Raw genomic sequence first — 10,898 nt, forward strand, 5'->3', positions numbered from 1 at the left:
AACAGAAGCCTCGCTGCTGAGAGGAATTTTTAATATATTTTCTATTTTCCCAGCGTCTGTGTTCTTCGGGAAACCATAAGATATACATGTATATATATATATATATATATATATATATATATATATATATATATATATATATATATATAAAACAAGAGAAAATATGTCAACGTTTCTTCAGCGCAATCGAGTTTTCTGTCCATTGTTGACCTCAGCCACGCCCCATAAAACTCTTAGTCGTGGCCCATGAAACTCAGCCACGGTCCGGTAGTGGCCTGTTGACGGTACCCAGCGCTCAGCGAGAAGTACAATTATGGCTAAGTTTAACCATTAATAAACCACAAACTACCGAGGATAGAGGGCTGCAGTTTGGTATGTTTGATGGTTGGAGGGTGGATGATCAGCGTATCAATTTGCAGCCCTCTAGCCTCAGTAGTTTTTAAGATTTGGCGGCAGACAGACAGACAAAGCTAGCACAGAAACTAAAACCGATCTTTAAAACCGAACACTGGCAAAATAAATATAAAACGAATGGAAAATTATATAGATAAACCTTAGGAAAAAGAGAGAGGCGTAAATGAACAGCAAGTGCAAATAATGAAGAGGACTCAAGCAGGCAGAAGCCTTTGATCTCTGACGCGAACCAGTGACGAAAGATCAAAGGATTTCGCTCCGACCTCATTAACAAAAGGACAGATCATATTGTAGATGATCTTCAAAATATGAATCGAAACGTTTTCAGGTGCTCGAGAATAAAAAAAAAAAAAAAAAAAAAAAAATAGAAAAAAGAGAGAAAAAAAACTTTTGACATTCCAAATGATCTTGTAAAATAGAACTGGATTTTACATTGTTCGCAAGTCGAAACTTGAACAATTTTTGTGTTGCGATCATGGACGGATAATAACTGGATTTCTTGAATTAAATGAAGGTTGCTTTACTGGACTAATTAATGAGGCAACAAATGCAAAGAAGCCGCCTGACCGATGGTGCCACAGTGGCGTGATCAGTATGGTCTTGGCCTGCCACCTCGGTGGCCGCGAGTTCGATTCTCGGTCATTCCATTGAGTAGTTGAAGATGTGTGTTTCTGGTGATAGAAGTTCACTCTCGACGTGGTTCGGAAGTCACGTAAAGCCGTTGGTCCCGTTGCTGAATAACCACTGGTTCCATGCAACGTAAAAACACCATACAAACAAACAATAGTTCGACCGATGAGAGGAACTGAACTTGCAGAGTTTAGATTTGGTGTCAACGATTTATTCGACCAACTTTCATTCACAAGAAACCACCTGGAATGAACTCTGAGTGTTTTAGGCCTCAAAGATCTCTAATCGCCTCCTGGCCCACAACTGGCTTATTTAATTTATAGCATTGCTAGTTACGGCAACCTCTGCGAGCTCTCGTCCCTGTACGAGGGTAGTGAAGTCAGTGCACCTCATGATGTGCACTGTAGGCATTACTTAATGTTCTTTACAGCGTGTCTTCGGCCGTTAGCTGCAACCCTTTCAGTTCCTTTAACTGTACCTCCTTTCATATTCTCTTTCTTCCATTTTACTTTCCACCCTCTCCTAACAGTTGATTCATAGTGCAACTGCTTTGAGGTTTTTCTTCCTGTTACACCTTTCGAACCTTTTACTGGCAATCCGTTTAACGCGAATGGCCTCAGAAGTCCTTTGGCCTAAATTCTATATTCAATTTAAATCTAAGCTCACGTGCGTAGGGTTCATATCCCACACGGGAAGGGAGGGAAGGATGGAGCAGTGTTTCCATATATTCCTTCATCGAATATTCTGACTTGGGGGCGAATTCTGACTTGGGGCGAAATGACTCCAAAGTGGCGAATTTACTCCACGTTTGAACGAATTTACTCCACAGTGTGAGCAAATTCGGAATTGTGAGCGAATTCTGACTAGTGGGCGAATTCGGAATTGTGGGCGAATTCGGAATGGTGGGTGAATTCGGAGTGGTGGTCGAATTCGGAATGTTGGCGAATTCAGACGTGTGGGCGAATTGGAATTATGGGCGAACTTGAATTGTGGCAAACTTCTGACTTCTGGGCGAATTCGGAATTGTTGGGCGAATTCAGACTTGGGCGAATTCAGATTGTGGGCAAATTCGGAATTGTGGGCGAATTCGACGTGGGTGAATTCGGACTTGTGGGCAAAAATTTAAAAGTGGGAGAATTCGGAATTGTGGGCAAATTCGGACTTATGGGTGAATTCGGACTTGTGGGCGAAATTTTGGACTGCGAATTCGGAATGGTGGATTGGAATTCGGAATTGTGGGAAATTCGGACTTGGGTGTTGGCGAATTTGGACTTGTGGGCGAATTCGGGAATGGGGTGAATTAGGAATTGTGGGCGACTTCTGACTTTTGGGCGAATTTAACTTGTGGGCGAATTTTGACTTGTGGGACGAATTTAAAAACTTGTGGGCGAATTCTGACTTGTGGACGAATTCGGATTGTGGCGAATTCTGACGTTGTGGACGAATTCGGAATTGTGGGCAAATCTGACTTGTGGACGAATTCTGACTGTGGACGAATTCTGACTTGGGGGTGGGCGAATTCCTGACTTGTGGGCGAATTCCGACTTGTGGACGAATTCGGAATTGTGGGCGATTCTGACTTGTGGACGAATTCGGAATTGTGGGCGAATTCTGACTTGTGGACGAATTCTGACTTGTGGGCGAATTCTGACTTGTGGGCGAATTCTGACTTGTGGACGAATTCTGACTTGTGGGCGAATTCTGACTTGTGGACGAATTCTGACTTGTGGGCGAATTCTGACTTGTGGACGAATTCTGACTTGTGGACGAATTCGGAATTGTGGGCGAATTCTGACTTGTGGACGAATTCTCGGAATTGTGGGCGAATTCTGACTTGTGGACGAATTCTGACTTGTGGGCGAATTCTGACTTGTGGGCGAATTCTGACTTGTGGACGAATTCTGACTTGTGGACGAATTCGGAATTGTGGGACGAATTCTGGACTTGTGGACGAATTCGAAATTGTGGGCGAATTCTGACTTGTGGACGAATCCGGAATTGTGGGCGAATTCTGATTGTGGGCGAATTCTGACTTGTGGACGAATTCTGACTTGTGGACGAATTCGGAATTGTGGGCGAATTCTGACTTGTGGGCGAATTCTGACTTGTGGACGAATTCGGAATTGTGGGCGAATTCTGACTTGATGGCGAATTCTGACTTGTGGGCGAATTCAGACTTGGGGCCGAATTCAGACTTGGGGCCGAATTCAGACTTGGGGGCAAATTCGAAAATGTGAGCGAATTCGGACTTGTGGTGGTGAATTCGGAACTGTGGGGCAAACTTCGGAATTGTGGGTGAAGGTTCGGAATTGTGGTCGAATTTGGACTTTTGGGGGCGAATTCGGAATTGTTGGTGAATTCGGATTGTGGGCGAATTCGGAATTGTGGTCGAATTTGGACTTTTGGGCGAATTCAGAATTGTGGGCGAATTCGGACTCGTGGGCAATCGGAATTTTGGGGTAATTCGGAATTGGGGGAAATTTGGAATTGTGGCGAATTCGGATTTATGAGCGAATTCTGACTTATGGCCGAATTCGGACTTGTGGGCGAATCCTGACTTTTGGGACGAATTCTGACTTGTGGGGGAATTCGAAATTGTTGGGAATTCTAACCTCTGGCCGAATTCTGACATGTGGGCGAATTCTTACTTTTGGGCGAATTCAAAATTGTGGGCGAATCTGACTTTTGGGCGAGTTCGGACTTGTGGGGGAATTCTGACTTTTAGGCGAATTTGAAATTGTGGGCAAATTCGGACTTGTGGGTGAATTCGGACTTTTGGGCGAATTTGAAATTGTGGGCAAATTCGGACTTGTGTGGGTGAAATTCGGACTTTTGGGCGGAATTTCGGGACGTTGGTGCAAATCCTGACTTTTGTGCGAATTCGGAATTGTGGGCAAATTCGGACCAGTGGGCGAATTGACTTGTGGGCGATTCTGACTTTTGGATCGATTCGGAATTGTGGGGGAATTCTTATGTGTGGGGGAAATTTCTTACTTGTGGGCGAATTCTGACTTGTGGGCAAATTCGGAATTGTGGTGGAATTGCGGAAATTGGTGGGCGAATTATTAATGCTTGTAGGGCGAAAATTCTACTTGATTGTGGGCGAATTCGGGAATTGTGGGCGAATTCTGACTCTTGGGCGAATTTCGAAATTTGGGTGGCGGAAATTCTTGGACTTGTGGGCGGAATTTCTGACTTTGTTGGGCGAACTTCTGACTTGTGGGCGAACATTCGGAAAATTGGGGTGGGCGAATTTCTGGACATGGGCGAAATATTACTTGGTGAGCGAAATTTTGAACTTGTGGGGCTCTCGAATTCGGGAAATTGCGGAGCGAATTCGGACCGATTATGGGCTTAATTTCTGACTTTCGCGTTGGCGAATTTCGGAATAGTCGGGCGACTTCGGGTCTTGTGAGCAAGAATTCGGAATTGTGGGCGGTGAATTTCTGACTTGTGGGCGAATTCAGACTTGTTGGGCGAATTCGTACTTGTGGGCGAATTCTTACTTGTGGGCGAATTCTGACTTGTGGGGGAACTCTGACTTGTGGGCGAATTCGAAACTTGTTTAACTTAAAAAACCTCACAGTAGCATGAGTTTTGAAATGGAGAAACAAATCCACAGTTATGTACATATATGTACATCAATTTAAAGATTAATCTGTATATAAAACTTTCGGGAATCTGTTTGAATCCCCTTTTTCCTTAAATATATATAAATTTACATAACCGAGGAGTTTTTTTCTCTATTATTATTATTATTATTATTATTATTATTATTATTATTATTATTATTATTATTAATTTGGCAATGGGGACATAAGTTCACATTAATTATAGAAGGGTGGTTCAATCAGCAATGGAGAAAATTTATTTGGAGTCAGTTGTAAAAAAACAGGCCATTGTCAATATGAATGATTAATCTCTCGGTGTCTGCAATGAATAGCACTTCATTTCAACGCTGCAAAAACAACTGAGCTTTGACAAAGTTCTCATTAATCAAAACGTTGTATTTGAATGTCAAAAATGTAATTGATTTGGATGATAATGAGAGCCATCGTATTTTACAGAGTCCCCGTCACCTTGAACTGATTTTTTTTTCTTATTCCACAGGGAGCCGAACGAACGAGTATGAGTGTCCAGCGCTCAAATTAAAACTATATTTAATTTACGCATATTTTTGCGTTGCTCCCTTTTGCCCACTTTTACTCTTGATGATGCCTCCACTCAAAGCAGACAAAATAAGGCAATAACCAAAACAGAGGTCGATATGCAAAAATAAAAATTAAAATTAAAATAAAAACTTAAATTTAATATGATGGTAGTGTGGACCTCCTTTACAACCTCGGGAAATCCCCTCACACACACACACACACACACACACACACACACACACACACACACACATATATATCATATATATATATATATATATATATATATATATATATATATATATACATATATATATATATATATATATATATATATATATATATATATATATATATATAATATACCCTATATACTATATATACAATATCAAAATAGAATTCAAAAAGGGGTCATGTGGTCGTATGACTGCGTCTGTTAATTAATTTGGGAGGGAGGAAGTAATTAATAACTATACTCTGTTTTTTTCATCTGTCCATCTGCCTGTGGTGTTTTGTATTTTAACACGCGTCCCGGGCTTTAGATAGTTACGCTGTGTGTTTTTTTTTTTAAGTTTTTTTTTTTAGGTAAATAAAAGGATATTGGGTGTACATTTGTACAACTGAAAAGTGTTTTAATAATTTACTGTATGCGAATTACACCGTTAATATTCGAAATAGGATATTATTATAATCGTTGAATGTAACTATCTAAAGCCCGGGACGCAGTGTTACCATACAAAAACACCACAGGCGGATGGACAGATGGAAAAAAACAGAGTATAGTCAAGAATGCTGTGTAAAAACTACATATAGAGCTTTAACGACCATTCCTGGCAGGCGACAACAGCGAACTCGCTAAAAACAAGTTGAAAATATGCCAAAGTTTCTTCGGTGTAATCGAGTTTTATATACAGCGCACAATGCTGCCCGCCCGAGCCGCGGCCCATTAAACTTTCAGCCATGCCCAGGTGGTGGCCTGTGAAGTTGGCATCTATAACGCTGCCAGACTTACGATTATGCCCACATTTAACCTTAAATAACATAAAAGCTACTCAGGCTAGAGGGCTGTAATTTATTACGTTTGATGATTGGGGGGTGGATGATTAATATACCAATTTGCAGCCCTCTAGGCTCGGTAGGTTTTTTCTTTTCTTTTTACAGAAAACTAAATAGCAGTGATGGCGAATAGTGATGGTAAAGTGAATGCAGTAACATAAATAAGGGACGTCGTGTTAACATATATGATATTATATAAAGTAGCCTAACAGACGTACCTAGATATTTCTGCCTATAATACACACATACACGAACATAAGCTGGAAATACGAAGACCGATGTATCTAAGACAAAAAAACATGAGGTATGATTTCTTATTTTGCCAAGTAAATATTTTTTTTTCTTACTCGTTCAACCGTGACTGCCACGCTGCTGATAACATTTTATTCTTCCGTTACTCCAGCGCCTTTTATCGCGAGATGGGTTTCGAAAAAAAGCATTCGGTGCATCGACAGAAATTCGGGATCAAACACTGTAGAGAAAAAAAATCCCATTAACGGTCCGCTCTGATCACTATCGTCGCCTCGGTTCCTTTTGGGGGATTCCGATCTAACCTCATAGCGGAAGCTTTTGTGGATTTAAGCTGTAATCCGGCTGTACCAGTTAAGGATTTGAGCCTTTTTAAAGGAACGAGCTAAAATTTTAACTTTCTTACCAGAGTTAATGTCTATGGTAGTACATTAACGTGAAAATTAAAGGATCAGTCATCCCTTCTCAAGACAGGGAAACATCTCACTGTTGAAAACAAGGAATTGTATTTTAAAATATTACATACAGAGACAACGAGGGAAAAAAATGAAAATCTGTCATGAAGAAAGAGATCAGACAAGAAACTTGGTCTCTTCTTGATCCCTTGCTCTCCGGAGCCTTCTTCGAGCATCTCACGTCTTTCATCTTTTTGATTTCTTATAATTCGACTTTTATTTGAAAGTAGTCATTATATGTGTTTTCGTTATTTTTATTTTTTTTTATATGACCAGTAATTATCTTGATCTTTATTCAAATTCTCTCCAATTCTGGAGAATTTTCATACCTACTTCTTAGAGGACTTCCTGTATTTTATTGGGTATATTTTTTCTTAAACTTCTTATTTATTTATTTACTTATTTATTTTTGCATTCATCCTGCTTTTGGCAGTAACCGTTCTTTACCTAATAAATCACGTAAGCTGGGCCAGCTGGCAACGACTTAACAGGAGGCTATTATTCCCCTCAAGAATAAAAACGCCAAAGAAAGTTGAAGCGTCATGTCGTGCTTATTTCTGTATCCTCAATTGAAGACTCATTCAGGCAGACGTCCTTCGACTGACAAGACAGATCACATCATCAGATGTCTGACATCACCATAATAGCAAGAAATTTATTTTTGGTACCTTCCAGTCGTTACTTCCTAATTCATGGACAAGAACAACAAAATGAAACCTCACCATTTTAAGTAAAAGTATAAATAAAGCCATTAGATTATTTCGTCAAAGACAGCGACTGTCTGAATGTTAAATGACAATAATTTTTAATAAGTCTTTTAATAAGTGTTTATAAGATATGAAAAGAGTAAAATATACACTATTTTATCTTTTGTAAGCAAAGTCCGTGAACTGGCGTTAAAAAAAAGACCTCTAATTTTAAGAAACAATTATAAAAATGAAATCTCCTAGTGAATAGAATGACTTTTGTCAGAGACGAAGATTGAAAAGCAATCATTATACTAATCCCATAGACTGAAGTAAACGAAAATCCTTAAAGATTTTCTATCCTTCTCGGTAGTCAATCGGTAGGCATCATCCCTACAGGATTAATATATTGCTCTATTAATCCTGCTTCCCTACGGGCAAGAAGTACGGCTATTTCTTAGCGAAGCGCCTGTTATTAATCACATTGATGAAGGAGGTCTTCGACTGCGCTTGATTAACTCGTCTGACAGCTCCAGTTTCCGAAATGAGACCGAGGAGGAAATTATAATATTATAATAGTTTCTCTGAGTCTCCCGTTCGCTCTAGGGATGAACGAATATCCGTCAGCATTAATGAGGCGTCATGCTCTGTAAACATGAGATCTTAATTGCCTGGTTGAGGAACGGACTTGGAATCGATCTTATTCATTCTTCAAGGAGAGCAAAGTTATGGCAGCCGCTGGGAGGGGTGACTGTCCAGTTAACGGTTGACTGATTGATTTACGACTGCTAAAACTGGCGTTACACCACCATGGTTATTGACGCTGTCATAAAACTGAATGCGTATCTAAATTCATAAATAAATTTAAATAGCGCAAATAGCGAGAAAAGTGACGGGCCCCTAAGGAGGCAGGATGCAACCCGGAACCCACCACTATAAAAACCACCCAGTCGAATAGGATGACTATCATAGGCTATCAAAAATCAGATCGTGGGGCCTGCTCGCGTGAATGTTGAAACAAACGCGGAAGAATTCCAACTGGGGAAGAACGTATGTTGGCAAGATTCTAAATTTACCATAGATTGTATAATCATTTTCGCATTATGCAAAGGGGAAAATAAACAAAAAAAAATTAAAAATGCCAATAAAGAGACCTGGTATGAAGGTAATACAGTTTTTTTTTTCTAATCTAACATTCTAAATTTACCATACATTATATAACAATTTTCACATTAAGCATAGGGGAAAATTTAAAACAATGCAAATAATGACAATAAAGAGAACTGGTATAAAGGTAATGAACGTTTTTTTTTTAATCTAGCATTCTATAAAACACCAACTAACCAAATCACGTATAGTCCAGTCCAGTAAAATGGATAACTTCACGCAAAGCTCTGACAAATAGTCCGCTGCATTTAAAACTAGAAATCACAAAAACTGACAACTCAAAAACTTAATAGCTTTCCATATTTAGGAGGATCTTAGATTGTCAATCTTGTAACGAGAAAGCGTGACTGTCACGATCACTTCATCGAACAGTTAAACCGATGTAGATACTTTCCACTACAAAAGCACTAGAAAAATCGAACGGATTGTTTCCCAGCCAAAACATAACGTCGGTGTTTTTTTTGTTTTTTTTTCACCGAAATGAAAGGCCATTTACCAACGCCAAATGCGCAGATAGCACCACAAAGAAGAACTGAACGCGATAGTTGCAAGTTACTCCTTAACCCCTCAATAGGTCTTGTTATTGAGCGGCCAAGGACAACGGACAAAGAAAAACTCCACCATCTGCTATATGGGTATTCATCCTTACGTTGAATTTATAGTAGATGGCAGCTGTACAATACTAGACACCTACAGAATTTCTTAGATTTTCAGGGAAACGCATTCATATATATATATATATATATATAAAATATATATTATATATATATATATATCTATATATAAATATATATATATATATATATATATATATAAAATAATATCTATATATATATGTATATATATATATATATATATATATATATATATATATATATATCCATCATCAAATGTAGCACGAAAGGAACACGTTCTTGAGAATATCCTTAAATCCAAGGTGGAAAGGCAAGTGAAACAGGGAATTGTAACAAGCACTTTCGTAGTATATTCTACATTTTCAAGTTTCACATAGTGTGAACTTGAAAATGTAGAATGCATACTACGAAAAACTATTGTTCCAAGTCCCAGTTTCGCTTACCTTTCTATATATATATATATATATATATATATATATATATATATATATATATATATATAGATATATATATATATATATATATATATATATATATATATATATATACTATATGTATATATATAGATATATATACACACACACACACACACACACACACACATATATATATATATATATATATATATATATATATATATATATATATATATATATATAATATGTATATATATATATATATATATATATATATATATATATATATAATATGTATATATATATATATATATATCTGATATATATATATATATATATATATAATATATATCCAACGTTAAATTGTTATTAGTATGAATATTTCAGTTTAATTCTTTTTTAAGAATTCATAGCAGGCAATTTGGACTTGACCTTAATATATTGTCGAATCATTTTGAGAGATACCTAATCCTTCCCTCCATATGGTAAGCCTTGGAAATCAATGATGGATAAAATATTTTTCTTTTTAAACGTGTTAACGAAAACTCACTGAGATTTATACCTGATATGCTCAATTCTTATTCTTCCCAATGACATTTTTCTCTACACTTCTGTTCGCTTAATTGATTCTGTTCCTCAAAATGTTTTACCGATTGTATGACAGTGACAGAGTTTGGTTTTTCAGGAAGAGCAACTATTTATTTTTATTCCTTTTTTTTATAAAGGGTCAAATAGAAGCAGTCTGTAGGGACATGCACGCCATTTCAAATCTGCTCTTCTTTAGATCACCTGACAGCTATGTGCCAGGTGTCACTGAATGTCTCTGACTCTAATGGCACTTCGAAAATAATAGATATACAAAAAAAAAAAAAAAGCCATGGAAATTGGGCGGGGAATTTTGGGAATAGAAGTTCACTGTGGGCTTTATCCAGCAAACGTCAAATGTCTGACTTTATAGGGACCTATATTTTTAATTTCTCATAGACACACAGGCACACTCACTGATACATGAAGACTTGCACACACTTCAGAGTCAATT

Source organism: Macrobrachium nipponense, chromosome 14 (genome assembly GCF_015104395.2).
Source record: "Macrobrachium nipponense isolate FS-2020 chromosome 14, ASM1510439v2, whole genome shotgun sequence".
Taxonomy (NCBI): Eukaryota; Metazoa; Arthropoda; class Malacostraca; order Decapoda; family Palaemonidae; genus Macrobrachium; species Macrobrachium nipponense.